Consider the following 16778-nt stretch of genomic DNA (forward strand, 5'->3'; position numbering starts at 1 on the left):
TACATATGATTGATCTGATTCAAACTTTATCCTCTGTTGCACTGTCGCTCTGAATCAAGATCAGGCAGCAGGGTGTGATTACAATTTAAGAAGGATAGTTATTTTTAGATATGGGACAAATTGTTTTGTGCCACTGGCCATCTTATCAATCATGTAGGATGTAAGGATCGAGCGAATGCTTAAAAGACGCACGCTGTCTACTCTGATGTTACCGGTCTGTGATTTTGCTGTTAAACCTGCTCCCTGGTTTGTCCCGCTAATACAAAGAAAATATGTGGAAGAAAATGACTGGAGGAGCTGTGTAAATAACAATTATTGTGGCTGGAGTCTTTTGACTTGAAGGGTTATTTTGCCGATTTTTAACCAGCTTTGTATCGTAACAATGTGCTTGGTATATGTAAATACTTTCCTTCCATCTCACCAACACCCAGATCTACCTGCTCATATCTCAGCTCAAATCTGTGTCTTCCAGCAGATTGGAGCTGGCTCTAAGGCTGTTGCTCAAACTGCAGATTGTACTTCTACATTTTCATATATATGCCACCATGGATACAGAGAGGATAGAAGCGGATCAAGAGAGAGACTCGCTCCCCTCTCTCTCTCCTTCTCTCTTTCAAATACAGATTGAACATGCAGTGCTGATTAGCTATAAACCAATATTCTGTCACTGTACTGCCTACTTCTCACCTAAAATGTCTACAGAAACAATTTTAGTGCACTTCTGGTTGTAATGTCAGAATTTGTGAACAGGAAGTAGGCACCGTACTGTTAACTATATTGTAAAATGAAGTTGAATAATACTCAGGTCAAACTGTAAAACTAAAGCTGTGATGATACGAACTAAGATTGTGTTACTGCGTTGTCTTTTTCTCACCCAAAATGTCTTCAGAAACATATTGGAGTTGCCTCTTGAAAGTTAGAGGCTTGAATTATGAGACCTTCAGTTGGCTGATATTGCTTCAAGTCAAGCAGTTGTTGTTTTTTTTGTCTTTTTTCCAGTGCAGTGTACTTTTGTCACACTACTCTTTGCAGATGTGGACATCAGGCAGTGACACAGGGAGGGAGAAACTGCACCTTATGGTGAATTTACAGCTCACAGCAAGTTAATACGAAACAGTCTCTGGCTTTTGTTTGATATCTAGTGTTGGCAAAAAATGTTGTTGTACATTTATGACCCTTTGTTAGCACCATTAGCTTGTTTACTATATTACATGGATGCCACTGTTACGCTGAAAGTCCTGCAGAGCCTGTTCAGACTCCAGAACTTTGTATGTAAAACTAAACAAATTGTTGAATGGAATATTCTTATGGAACAGCCAAATCTGATTCGACTGACATAATAATGAGTCTGGTAGAGCAACATGTTTTAACTTACTGTTTAAATGCAATTTGAGATCGCTTGTTACCAGCCATCAGCCATATTGTTTCCTGTAGAGGAGCGACAGGAGCATTTATCGGTCTGTTGTGGCACAGTGCATTCTGGTTGTTGTAGGGTTTTTTTTTAACTTTTGAGCAAATTTAAAAGCCACAGGCCTTTTTCTCTGTTTTCCCTGGTGATACAGCACCAATTTAATTCATTTGTGCAAATGCATAGACAGCCAAGTTAAATGAAAAGACCATCTTTAAGCAGTGAAATACTTCTTTAGCTACTTGAAGCACATATGGCACTGTCTTATTAGCAGCTTCCTGCAGTAGGACTAGCCCAAATCCTTCAGGAATCAAGCCAGTAAAATGTTCAAATTTTTAGAAATATGGACAACTGGTTGGGACACAAATAGAAATGTATTTCCTGCATTCTGTGATATCTCCCCTTCATGTTAAAGATGCTGCTGATGTATTCATGATTGGATGATTTGCCAAAGCAAATACCAAAAGTCTCTCAAAAATTGTAGTTTTAGCTCTATTAGGACTAAATATTGCATTCATAAAGCTCTTTTCAACACCTGGTCAGTTTGTGTATCTGTGATGTGGCTCTGCTGGACAGAAGAGAAAAGGAAGCACACAAATGCGAACACACACACACACACACACACACACACACAGTCATTCTCTTATGTCGGCTAAAATATTCCAACAATTTGGTCGTGTCTTTTGTCGAGATAGACATGCAAATTAAATGAATTTGCTCCAGTGTCCTCTTGAGGGATTTTCTGAAAAGCAATCCAGAGGCAATTTTGAACCATTCAAGTATGAGTCGGACAACAGGGTGGGGGCACCTAACCAAGGTGCAGAGGTTTGGGACCTCACTGAGCTAACTAAAGAAAATGGGAAAGATAAAAAAAAGAGGCTTAAAGCTTAACTGCTTTATTCAGCTCGGTGACTTTCAAATAGACCTTGTTCATTTGTCAGGGCTGAATAAGTCTGTGTAAAGACTGTTGTTGCTTGAGTGACACCTGGATTGTTCGTACTGGCAGCAACTACTGTCACTCATTATGCCGTCAGCCCCTTTAAACTGCTTTTTTTTCCCTTCGGGGCTTTCAAATGAAATGAAGTTGATAAAGGGGCTGCATAGATACTATATTCTATCACCCCCCACCTCTATGTAAAGTAATAAGACCCATAGAAAATGTCTAAAAAGACTGTAGTAGCATTGAGGAAATGCTATTGTAGTTCTGTGTGTTGACAGTCAAAATAATCATGTGACAAAGCAAAGCAGAAAAGAGGAGAAATACAGCATTGATATGAGGGGTTTCATTGGATGTGGCTGGAGAAGTAAAGGAAAGAAACAAAAGGGAAAGTAAATTGCTAGGGAGAAGAAGGCTATGCGCCACTGATGGAGTGGTATCCTCCATAATCTTACAGATTACTGTCATTAACACACAGGGTACAGGAAGTGGTCAAATGTCACCATGAATTACATGTTCTGCATTGCCACTGAGTGTTTTGCAGTGCCCCTTGATACACACATTTAAGTATTTTAAAAACAGGACCTAAGAAAAGAGCTGGCACAGTTTCAGCTAATGGCAGTTTTGATCTAAAGGTCACTGTTTCACTTTTTCTGAAGTGTCTGAAATCTTTACTCAATCCATTTCACACATCAAAGTCTGTTTTCTGACTCACTGGTTGTAGACTGTGGCTATAAACCTGCCATTTGTCGGTTGATTTAGGACAGCACTCTCCCTTCCTTCTGCTATCTGCATGTTACCGTTTCCAAAACATGTGGTTTTAATGGGTCCTGTTCCTCCAGAGCTAAAGTATAGTTATATTTCACCTCAAGGGCACTGATTAGCCGTTTTTTTTTTTTTTTATCACCAAAAGTTGAATCACACAGTGACATATAACTGTTAATGGTTTTTTTGACATTTTCTTTTGCAGTGCCATTTTAATCACAGGACTCGCCTCCCCACGAGCCTTGTGATCCACCAAAGTTCACCCCCAACACATATTTTGCAGGGGAACTATCTATCTATCTATCTATCTATCTATCTATCTATCTATTTATTTATTTATTTATTTATTTATTTATTTATTTATTTATTTATTTATTTATTTATTTATTTATGCCAATTTTAAGGTGATTTTCTTGTATTGTAGTTGTTTGCTTGATTTATGTTATTTCTACTTTTGTTGCTCATTGCCACCTTCCAAAGATTTTGAAAGAAGCCAAGTCTATTTTTTAGCTTTCAAAGAGTTAAACCTCTCTATAAAGGCACGATATAGTGGATTTCTGCTGCTGTCAAAAAAACAAAACAAAGTGGGGCCCCTTCTAGCAACCCAATGACAGCTGGGTACTGCTGTTAGTTAGGACATTCATTAAGTGTAACTGTCTGCACAATGAAACGAGCATACCTTTCTGGTCTCCAGAAACAAACAAACAAACAAAAGAAAGAAAGACCAGGGTGTGTTAAGCGGCCTCAATCGGCTTCTTTGCATTGGCCCCCTTGAGAGTCTAGGACAGCCACTGCTAACAAAGTGGCTAAATTGCCATGTTGTTTTAGGTGCATCTACTGATGCAACTAATGTTTCCAAAAAGTCGAACTCTGGTCCTCATCTCCGCACCTGGTCGAATCTTTGATTAATTGCGGAAATTTATCACTGAAATTTCAATGCCCAAACAATCCTAGACAGCCCTAGATATCTGCCATTCCAAATTGTTTATCATGAGTTCAGTGTTGCAAGAGTGGCATTTTTGTCAGTGTAGTACTCTTTCAGTACCAGCATGGTAGTTAAAGTTCTGGCAACGGTTCAATTCCATTTTCCAGTTTCTGTTTGCAATGTCCCGTGGGATAAGATAGAAGGCATGGTCTTGTGGACATGTTATCTGCAAGGGAGACAGTCACTTTCCCCTGCAGCCACTGAAAGCCTGCTGTCATTATCAACCATCAGTTGAATATTACCTTTGAAGTCATGTTAGTCTACTGCACTTGGTAGTGTCCCTGCAGCATTTAGCACCGAAATATGTCTTGCTTCTCACTTTTAAAAAGCTGTGTGAATGCTCAAGCTTTGATGGATGTTATTTTACTGTTGACGTGTTTTTTCCTCTGCTGCAAGTATAACACGAGAGAAATCTGTTGCACATTTCTTCTTCGTATTCACTGAACCATGTGGACTGAAATATGAACTCAAATATGCCTTAGCAAATATGACCTGAATGACACTGAAATGACAACTGGACCGAGACGAAGGCATTTCATATACTCATGTATTTCTCGTAGGACTTGTTATACACCATCAGTACCATCGCTGAATAGCTAAACAGGCCTGGGCAGTAAAAAATTTTTGGTAATGTTTATTCAAACACATGCACACACACACACACAAAGTTGTAAATATTGCTAACATCGCATGCCCTCTGCAATGTGAGGACCCTGAAAGCCTCAAACTTAATTGTATTTAGTAAATGTATATTTCAAATGGATGTTGCTCATCTGTGAAACCACACATCAACCACAAACCACAGCCTTGGATTTCATTCTGATAACCACTGAAAGTTGACACAGTGCCTTTACCTTAAATGACTTGCCTAACACTCATGCATGTAAACTGGTTGTCTGCTAGTCTATATTTGTCTCTGGATTCTTTTGCTTGTCTTGTAGAGAAGCAAAGACTTTCAATAAACTTTCTAAACCTCCAGTGGCCATACAAATTGGAAAAGTTTTGTAAAGACAAAACAACTCTCAAAGAGTTCTGCTGCTTTCCAGATGTAACAGTCTTAAGATATAGGGCATTTTTGCATGGATTGATAGAACCAATGATAGATATTCGTAATCAAACCCCAACGCTAAGTGAAGGTCTGTCTTAAGGCTGCCACTGCAAGGCGTAAATGTCATGGAAACAGCCAGTGGTTGGTGCCTGTGTTAGGTCAACTGTTGATGTTGGTGGACTCCATTAACAAGCCAGTGTATACTGTTGTACATGGTTAGCACCACAGCAGAGCTGAAGAAGGGCAAGTTTCTCTGAAGTGCACAAAACATCACATCTTTTAGATGTTCCCATAACCTTTTTTACCATTCCTTTACATAGAAAGTAGTTCACAAGCTGTAAAAAACTGTAAAAATAAAAAGACTGTAAAAATGATAGACGACATAAAAACTTCTCAAAAGTGAAGTCGAAACACATTGATTTGCTCCTGGCTGCTGGCTGCTGTACATGTTATAAAGTTTTTGTCACACTGATGTTTGTTCAAGTGTTCGTGTTTCTGATAAGTTTGGTGTTAATTAGTTATTTGATACTATAAAAAGGGTATTTGACGTCATGATTGACATGGTGACGATTTCCAATTAGTGTACTCGAGATCAATGGTGCTGCTTGTGATTGGGTCTAGTGGGTCAAGCAGACAGCATACACTGGCTCAGCCTAGCATTGCAGATGCTTGTAAGTTGCACTCCTTATTAAAGTAAAAGTCAACGCTGGAAGGAAATCACAGAAGATTTTTATTTGCACAGAATCTGAAACTCACTTTGATCATTTTTGTTTAGTTTTCACTATATATTTTAAGGCAAACTGTGACATTGCTGACATGTAAAACAATAACACTGCACTACAATTTTATGCTCTTGAAATTAATTTTAAAAATTATATTTTCCATATATTTTTCAGTATTTTGTCATATCTTCAAGAATATCGTTATCGCAAAATTACCCTGAAATATCATGATATTCTTTAAGGACCATATTGCCCACCCTTAGCATAAACTGAGACGTGTCGTCCATCTTCATACACAGTCTCCAGCTGTTAAAGACAACCAAGAAAGTTGGGAAAGTCCCACTTTTTAAGTTACAGTCAGTTGTTGGCAATAAAACATGAATAATAAATGTCAAAAATTATGTACTGAACCTGTATTTTGTCCATTTGTGTTATGGTTTGTTATGCTAATGGTTGACTAGAAATAGCTTGAATGGTGAGTTTTTCTTGCTTACAAAGAAATGTTAAATTTGACTTAATATCCCTAAAAACAGCCCTGTTTGCAGATTATCTGAACCCAGTACAATGGTTGGGAGCACTTATCTGCCACTATGTTCCATCCGCTGTCCTGTTCACTGCTGACAGCATGTTGTTCAGATTCTTTTGCTTTTCTCCTCAGGAGACAAGGGGCCATTGTTGAGGCAGAGGTTGTTGTTTGTATCCATCTCGGCACTCAGAATGATCATTTGTCGGCTGTTTTCCTCTCTGTTTTTCCCGTCTATCTCCCCATGGGCAGCAGATCTTCGTGTTTCTCCATCAATTTTTCACTGTCTTTGTTTCATCAAGGCTGACACTCTAAGATACAGGAAGTTCAATGTCTCCTGGGATTTAGTGTCACTCTGAACATTGCTGCTTTTAGACATAGTCAAATGCTGGAAAATTTTAATAATTTTGATTTATTCCCTTAGCAATCTCTGTAATATCATCTCTACAGCAGAAAACTCAACCTGAGAATGAATATGGATTGTTGTTGATTATGAGTATTATTAAAATTGTTGTTTTTGAATAAATTCTTGCAGCAAACTTGCCACATAAACCTAAAATATATTTTTAAAAAATGATTAAATATTATCTCAAATAAAATTCCTCTGAGATTAGGCTACTAATATTACTGGCAAACTATATAACATTATTGCAGGGGTGTCCAAACTTTTTTTTAATGGGGGCCAGATGGGATCATGTGAAAATAAAAGGGTTATTCAAATTTTTAAAAAAGAAATCAGAAGCAAACAAGACAAGCGCAACTGTTTTATGTTTCAACAGCCCTCAATGTCGACTTCTTTGCTGTGGCCATGTCTGTTACCTAGCAAGAAATGTGTGCTGTTGGGTAACTGACTGTTTGTTTCCAGTCTGTTTATGAAAACACATTAATTTTACCCACGTAGTTCTGACTTTGGCATGCCTACAAACTGTGTGATACTCTTATCATCATGAAGTGAACAGAAAAAATGTAAAATGAAATCACTTTATTAACCAATATTGAATGGAGGGCCACATATAGCATATTTTGAAAGTCAGGCCAAAGGCCGTTTAAACTTGGTCTGGGGGCCAGATTTTGGACATGCCTGCCTTAATCTGCCTTTAAAAAAGGCCGTTGCTTACAAGTGGCTAAATGAGATTCAGAATGTCATCACGCCGAACATGGTTTTACAGCCTCGTTTTGGTGGCAAACATTTGTAAGCTTCATATCTTTACTGTTGGTATGTGGTGGGAAAACGTGCTGTTTTTTTGACATTTTAAAGAACAAATTTGGATTCAGATATAACATGGTATGCATTTGAGGGCATTCTTAAACCAAGCCAAGATAAAGCACCACCTGGGAAAAACATGTCTTATTTCTTTGTGTGCTGTGAGTTAATGGCTCCTCTGCAGAACCACCACTGGTAGCTCATGCATACAGTAAGCTTTATTTATGTCAGAATTGACTTTGGTTATTGCGCCTCTACAATACCAGCACTTTTTTCTTTGTTGAAATTACGCCTCCGGTGCCCAAATGTATTCACTATATTTGTCACGCTGTCCCAGAGTGCCTCTTTATGCGCTGGTAAAATATCTCTTCTTTGAGGCAGAGAGCTCTTCGGTGCTGTCTTCCCCACCAACACTTCCAGCTACTCACTGCAGAGAAATTTACTCCTCCTTTGTCTATTACTGAATTGCTGCTCGGAAAAGAAATTTCAGTAAAACAGATTAGGAGAATGTACACTTACAACAAGCCACACAATTTAACACTTAAACATTCATGTCCTAAGAAGGAGAAGCTGCAAAAGACAACAAACAACAATGGAGAAAAATACAGATTTATTTGTATCATCCAGTGCAAATACATGGACATGAATAAATTGTTTATGAGGCTTATCCAGATTATGTTAATACTCAGAATATGGTGTTATCAGGTTATGCATATTGCCTGTATACATCCTGTTTTCTAGAGCTAATATATTCAGGTTTCTCATAACCGGAATCTGGTTATTTGCACACTCAGACGCATAAACGGGATACTCCAAAACCCTGATCATAAACCAGTTATTCACGTCCATGTGAATGTACTCAGTGTTTAAATATACAGAAAACAAGCCATAATTTAATGTAGTATAACTTATTATAGTCAGAGATAGGAAATGGGAAATCATTTGCACTGACCCATATGCGCCTATGTTGAGTGAGTGTCATCAGATCTAAGTATCGAATCTTTGGCAATCTGTATTATTCTGTGTATATGCAACAGTTTTTGCACCTGCCACAACCTTATCACTTATTTTATCTGTTATGGTAGTAAATTAACAGATCTATAAAAACAAATCTCTGAGGCCTTCACATGCTATCCATCCATCCATTTTCTTCATAAATTGCTTAAATGTAACTATTCCAGACATAAGGGAGCATGCCTGTTTGGTACAGACCACAGCAAAAATGACATCATCAAATTTTTCATTCATTTATTTTTTCAGTGAAAATTAAATGCAAAAATTACCTATCCCACTAAGATTATGACTCATATTGCAGTTGCATCATCTGTTAAAATAATCGTAATATGATTTTTTTGTCTGTTTTTGAATATATTTATATACTATATAATTCATGTGTGGTGTACAGAGCCTCCACGACTTTCTAAGCAAAAGTACATAACCACGTTGTGCCAGGGGGCCCGGAAATCTTGTTTTGAGCTAAAAATACCCTGTACGGTTTCATTTATTTATCCAAGGACACATGTGATGTATTTGCACAGGGGTCCCGTGCAGATGTTGTTCCTCAGGCGAGGAACCTGGAAAGAGAGGATACTCACACATCCTCTTCTTCGTGTAGAATATCCTTTACCAGTTCCCTCGGGACGCATACTGCAGAGTGGCTACAAATAATAATAAATACACAGCTAGCATGAGAAAGTCCTTGAAGAGTTGATTAAAGGGTTGTGTGTGTACACACACATGAGCCTTTTTGCGTGATGTTTTTGGTAATCCCCTACACTGTACAAATTTCATTCATTTATAATCCTTTGTTGAAGCAGATTTTCCTTCACTATGTTTCAGGACAACAAGGCCCCATAATTACAAGGTTTATTTAACTGTGACATTTGAATTAGCTCAATAATTAAGCTTTCTAGAAGCCATAATAGCTTCAATGGTACCTTTGAATGGTTCCCCGTGAAATAGCTGTGGCAAGTGGCTGATGTATGCATGAAAATCATGTGAAGGGAAGCGTCTTCTCTTAAAGATGCTTCTGAGAAGAATTGGATCACTGCTGTCCCCTTCCATATCTCAACTTAATTTTGAAACGCATTGATGGTGATGGTCAGAATCATCTTTTTTACCTGCTATGATTCATGACAAACAGCAAACAGCAACATCAAGCAGGGATGGATATATCCATGTCCTCAGTCAAAGTAATGTGAGGTCATGCTTTGTTGGCTCTTGTAATTTCCCATGTCTCTTCCCTTAATAATGCTACAATGTAATAATGTTTTCATGCCTGAGAAACAAAATCATATCTTTCTGGTGAAAAATATCACCAAATCTGTCCCTTGGAGGATGTGAAGAAAAAAAATGACCTTACTATGACCCTGTTACTCTGGATTGCCTTAAGTGCTCTCCTGGGCTCCTGAGGCCCTGACACTGCAGGAGAAGAGTTTGGAGAAAATCAAACAAAAATCAATAAGTACACCATCCTCAATCCCCTACTCAATTACAAAAGCCTACCGTGCAGCGAATCCACTGCAGGTCTAATTATTTGCCTGCCCTTTCTCACAGGTCTTCAGTTTTTAAGACACAGAGAAACCTCATCACCTCATCACATAGTTAGGCTTGTTTCTTTACTTACCCAGCAGTGATAAGTGATGGCTTTAGGCTCCATGTTTGAGTGCACAAATAATTAAGATGTCTTCAGGTCTCATAATAAAAAAATGAATAAAACACTGTAGGACAGCAACTAATTATTTTAATTCATTCTTTGTTGTATAAAATGTAAAAAAAAAAAATGAATAAATCACAATGTCTTAAAGCCTATTAATACAACTCAAAATTGCTTGTTTTCTTTGACCAACAATCTAAACTGAAAGTTATTTAGTTTGTTATCACATTAGATGAAGAAAAGCAGCAAATCCCTTGCATGTGTAACAAGAGAACATTTTTGCATGAAAATCATTTAAATTTAAATTTAAATTTAAATTTTACTTAAAGGTCAAATTCAGTGTTATCCATTTTTTTTAAATGAGGGCCAAATTAGAGAATGTGAAAATACCTTGGGGCTGTATCTCAAAGCATATGGATTATTAAAAAGTCAAATACAAATGAGACGAATGTAACTGAGAAAGTATTTTAAAAAGTGGTGTCCCTCGCTGTCGACTTTATGCTTTACTATCTTGCAGGAAAGGTCTGAAGGTAGGTAACTGTTTGTAGGTTTGTTTACCGTCTGCTTATGAAAACATCCATACAGTTCCTGCTTGGTGCATTTACATTAAGATTGTAGAACTAAATCTTCACCTGTGTGCCAAGCTTGTTGGAGAATTTTGGTGGCCAACGCAGAAACACAAATTGCCCCACTGAATGTTAGATTTGTCCATTCTGGGTTGCTGTAGAATAACATGGCCAGCTCCTTGGAAGAGGACTCACTACATATGTAGATATAAACAGCTCATCCTAAGCTAACAAAAACACCACAATTCTTAAGTGATGATAAACTAATTAAAATGTAATGTAGTTATGAATATTACACATCATTTCTACCTATAGATGCACCTAAATCCTACACACTGGACCTGTTAACATCTGATCATCAAAATAGCTACCAATTAACTTCTGTCAGTCTTCTATTCGAGTAAGCAACTAATTGTTTTGGCTCTTGGCAGTCCCGTCTTTCAGAGACAGTAAGCATTTTAAGTCCTACCCTTCTGCACGTAAACCTTTCTTATTTTAGCATACATGTATCATTTTATCTGCCTCTCTGCAAAGTTGAGGTATAATACTGGGGTCAAATGCTGGTCATAGTCTTAGATGCATATTGTCTACTACACATGCTAATAAAATATAAAACAGTGGTTTTGAGTTTGACAAGTTGTGATTCTTAGAGAAAAAAAGTCTTGGTTTTGTCCTTATTCATAGTTGAAATTCTCTTATTATTTTAAAACAGTACCCTAGTTATTAACTTCCAGGAGAACTTCATGAAGCAATAAAATCAGCAAGTTATGCTGAGCGCACACGCTGGGAGAGCGAACCCTCTCACTGAATATTAATCCATTCAGAATGAATTAGCATTTAGCATTCCTTTATTCTTCACTCACTTGTCTGGCCATCACTGTTGGTCTGAAAAAGTCAGAAGCACTCAACCCTCAACCTCCTGCCAAAGAGCAGTCACTTTTTCATTAATGAAAAGAACATCTGAAACTTTAATGCGCTAATACAGCTTCTGCCTTCTGTTTCTGCAAAGAATTCATTTGAGGTGGAATAATTTTTTTAGTGGATGTTCAGGAGTAAGGCAACCAAAAATAATGGAATGAAGGCATGAAACTTTGAAACAATCTGTTACAGAGGCAGATGCACAGAAGATCCATTCGGCTTTGTGTGAAGCCTGATAGCTTTCCAGGAGAATATATATGTTTTTTTTATATAGCAATTTGAGATGTTGTCACAAAGAAAACAAGATTGCTTTCTATTTTTCTCAGATTCACGGCATTTTGTTTTCCACAGTTACTTCCACTGTTGCCATACTGGGGATAGTGTGTGCATGGAACTTCCAATACTCTTTGGTAGCTGATAGCTACCAGGAAAACAAAAGTGTTATCCTCTTCAAATTTTGGTTGCACAGTGGAGTGCTTCTCTTTTGCTGTGAATCGAGCCTTCATTTTCTTGGGAGATCGTACCTGGTAGCAGACAGAATTTCAAAGTGAAAGTAAGGCTTAAAGTAAACCAACCTAAACACTGATGGTATCAATATTCTATAGCCATTACATTGAGCAAGCAACATTTATTACATAATGATGAGTTAATACAAAAACTTGTTTATTTCCACTTTAAAGTAGCCTAAAATAAAGTGTCAAGAAATCTAGAATGATAGATACTGTCAATCAGTCCTAAAATCAACAAACCAGTCCCTCCAGGATTCTGCAATGTTGGGATCACAACAGTTTATGCAAATTCAACCAATCCCTGCGAATTCTGCACATATTTTTTTTCATTTTTGTAATTTTTTTTTAAATAATTGTTTTATTTTCTGTTTTAATATTGGCTATGAAAATACATCATATCGTGATGTGCATCCTATGTAATTGTGATCTTTAAAAAAGCACAATCTCAGGATAAAAATGTTGTAACTTGCATTGCAAGACTGACAAACAATTTACCGCGGATGTAGTTTCAAAAGTAAAGAAAATACAAGCTGCGTTGAAGAGAAGAGTATAAATTGCAGAATTTAACGTATACCTTGATTTTAACGAGGGAAAAAAGAGCATCACGGAGCAATGGTTGGGCAGCCAAATAGCTTCAGTCACAATAGCACAAAACGTGTGGCTCAGTAGGCCCCGATGAGTTGTTTTGACCTTCTCGCAATTTTTTTTGCATTTCGAGAAATCCAAATCTGTTTTTAACCTGACATGTCACTTGCCATTTTGTAGGACTAATTAGGTCCCATTATTGCTCTGCTCCTTTGCATACTCACTGAGACCTATGGGGCCATTTTGCTGAACTAATGTTCAAGACAACACAACACAACAACACAATTTTGTCACAATGTTTCCATTTACCACAATGTAAGTAATAATGTCCCAGTGACATTGGACCAAAGACCAAGATCCCATAAACACTGGAAGGCAAATCCAAAATTGTTGTTATGCATGCCATAATAAATTTGGACATCTTATAAGACCTCCCTAATCATCAGTCCAAAACATCAGTAATTCTTGACAGGATGTTGTAAAGCAAATAGATGTCCACTTTCTTCACCCTGTAATGACTTGTAGGCTGCTGCTAAGAGTCCAGGAGAGTCTTTCTCACTCTGTGTATTAATTTTTAGTGAGGAGGTTCTAATATTGTCCTTTAAATGTAGTGCTTTTACAGCCCACCCTTAGCATATAATGCATTTGTGCCTAGATCTTTTAAGTGTGCCATTAGACTGTTGAGTCCACTCTTATTCTGTCCTTCTTTTTCTGCCGTAATGTTTGTTAGTTTCTCACCAATCCTTTATTGTGTAACTTATGGCACCAACTAGTCAATTTCCTGTGCAACCATTGTACTCTGTGAATTAAAGCAAAAATACTCTGACGAATCAGAATTTACCAGTGAAATATTAACATCAAACACCTCTATGTAGCTGTTTACCAACCGTGTCTGCACTGCTCTTCATTTTCACATTTGATCATTTATTGATAGAGTCTGAACTGCAAAATTAAACTAGTGTGTGTGTCAGTGTGTGTGTGTGTGTGTGTGTGTGTGTGTGTGTACGTGTATCTGTGTGTGAGCCTGCATCTATGCATGTACATCACTATGCAATATGTAGCAGTAGCTGATAAGCCAAGTCAGTGAGGAAACACAGATGTTCCTGTAGGAAAAATCCTCCAATAATTGATGCTGCAGAAATCACTGAAACTGACAACGTTGTTCCTGCATACGGCAGCGAGAGGAACGTCAGTGCTGTCATAATTGGGCTGAAAGACAGATGGTGAGCGAGATGATAGGCCGGAGTTTGAAAAGAAGTCTGCTGTCTCCTGTGAAGAATCATATGCGTGTCTGTGCTGTCTGCAAGCCTGATTATCAGATCCTTTCGTTTGCACCGCTGCCGTCATTCCAATAAACAGTAACCTACCTGTCACCACTTCCACTTTGCTTGAAAATGGAACGTCAACGAGGGGCGCAGGGACTCTGTACTCCCAGGATCCGACAAGAGACAATCGTGATCTAAGCTGTTTTAACTCTTGGAGAGATGTCATGAATATGCCATAGTGTAGGAAATGATTTATTGTTTAAAGCAGGCTTTACCAAATTTTTCAGGGCCACGTCTCCCCAAATAACATGAGCTTATGGCTGGATATGCATTATGTACAACAGAGCTGGCCTCTAGTGTGACATATAACATATACATGTGCTTTATAAACAACAGGCATAACATGGTAATAACAATTATTTATCATGTCTGTTATATGGCGGCTGATCTTATCCTCTGCTCGGAGTGTAAGGCGCTCCCGAATCTCATTGTTTTCCCATTTTTCAGACATTTTTGGCCATTGTTCTTACTCTTTGAGTTAGCTGCTAACTGCTGCAAGCTGCTTTTATAATTTTCCACGGTGGGTCTCACACATAATGTTGTCAAAACTTTACACCCATCACACCCATGATACCATCCTGCAAGCTAGCCCTGTCATACACCGTTTTAGTGTAGTTACTACCTATGTTGCTGACTCAAAGGTGAGGCAAACTCTGTCTTCCCCTTTTGCAATCGAACTTTTCATACAGAATGGCAAGGCGGCATAATGGTGCGATATTCCAGCCTTGAACTGGTAATGTTAAAGGGGCTTTGGTAAGTCAACCAATAATGATATCGCAAATGTAAAAAAAAAAAAAAAAAAAAAAACCTCCTAGGCTGCCCCTCTCTTTAGGAAGCAGTTATATTTGAAACCACACTAAATTCTGTAATTTTTTAGAAGGTTCACTCTGAATCCTACTTAAGCCCTTTTCACCATAAGAGAATAATATTGCTCGGGGTTAGTGGAATGTAGAATATAACAAGAGATAATATTCAACGTTTAGTTTCTTTATTCATTAAATTTCATCAAACAGCAACGAATCTGTTACCCTTTGGCTGCAGTAAAACGGACTAGTAGTGAAGAAAACTGACATGAATTTTAGCAAATTAAAACAAATTAGCTTTAAATAATTGATCACATTCAGATACTGCACTGTAGCTGCAAAGTGCTTCTAGTAGTAGTGCTCGACATTTAGCATATGCCAAACGGGTGCAAGAAACAGACATTGGATATGCATGAGCAGAATCACAAAACATGGTGTATGAAAGGTTAATGAGCCCGGAAAAGCGGAGTGGTCTCTGTCGTGAGAGACTTCCCACTTCTGGAGGAGTGAGGCAAGTAACAGAAGGAAAACAGCATATTTAACAGAGTCAGTGTGTGGAGGCTGAACATTCATGAACAGACTGAAGGCTCAGATGTGTTGAATGTGGGGTGTGATGACAGAGTTCATGAGAGTTCAGGGGGGTGAAACGATGAGGTGCCCACACATGAAATCACGTCATTTTCACTCATAGTGGGACTCATGTGGGATCACTGGCATGTCTGCGCTGGTGTCTTACCATGGTGTTATCTCTTTCCACTACATTTACATGTATGTGCACATTCAAACACATTCAGCACAATTTCTAGTGTTAATACGTGTTGATGATACTCTTTTTAACTTTGGCACCTCCAGAGTTAAATAAGCACTGACATGTTTTGACTTGAACGAATTGTGCATTTAATTTACCCACTCATTACAAATTAACACCCAATCTTTAAAGGAAACACGTATATTAATATTATTTGTTATTTGTTGTAAATCATCACACTAAACACAGCTGTCAGCTCTGCTAAATTTGTGCCAAATTTTGACTCTTAAGTCTATCTTGCAATACAAATGAGATGAATGCAACTGAGAAAGAATTAAAAAAGCCATGTCCCTCGCTGTCGACTTTATGCTTTACTATCTTGCAGGAAAGGTCTGAAGTTAGGTAGCTGTTCATAGGTTTGTTTACCATCTGCTCATGAAAACATCTATAAAGTTCCTGCTTGGTGAATTTATAAACTGTATTATGGCACTTTCATTGTGTGGCAAACAGAAAAAAACAGGAATTCAACTTGCTTGATTGAACAATACAGTGCGGCAGGCCACATATAGTATATTTTGAGTGACCAGCTGCGGGCCGTTTAAGCTGCTAACTGTAATATCCTTTCATTCACTGAAGTGGCTAAATCCTGGACAGTGCCTTTCAACCAGGTGACTCTTTTTCTATATGGCGATGCGACAGAGCAGACGACTCTGGTTGAGGAAAGAGAGCAGGAGTGTGCTTTATGATAAATAAGGACTGGTGTGAGGTGGGAATGTGAGGTGTTGTCCAGTTCCTGCTGTGGATAACTACTAAAACATAGCACTGCGCAGACGCAGCAATAGAGCAACACTGCCGTGTTCAGAAAGAGCGACCGTGCGGCTTTTGAGGTTGATATGTGTTGACAGTTATTCCACAACCAGAAACCAGGGATTACTAGAACCAAGCTGAAACATGGGGAATTATAAAGCAGCAGCCAAAGATGGAAGAAGACAAAAAAAGGACTAAATCACAGTGCACAAGTTAAAGGAGCTGATGGGATCACATTTCACCGGAGTTGTTCCATGTGATGAATAAAT

General features: G+C 38.1%; 1 protein-coding gene across 1 annotated transcript in view; it reads left to right on the plus strand.

The window, feature by feature from the left end:
* Positions 1 to 16778, plus strand: part of LOC121948480 (testis-expressed protein 264) — a 46428-nt gene that overhangs the window by 17851 nt on the left and 11799 nt on the right. The gene's annotated exons all lie outside the window — the stretch shown is intronic.

The sequence above is a fragment of the Plectropomus leopardus genome, chromosome 2, assembly GCF_008729295.1.
Source record: "Plectropomus leopardus isolate mb chromosome 2, YSFRI_Pleo_2.0, whole genome shotgun sequence".
Taxonomy (NCBI): domain Eukaryota; kingdom Metazoa; phylum Chordata; class Actinopteri; order Perciformes; family Serranidae; genus Plectropomus; species Plectropomus leopardus.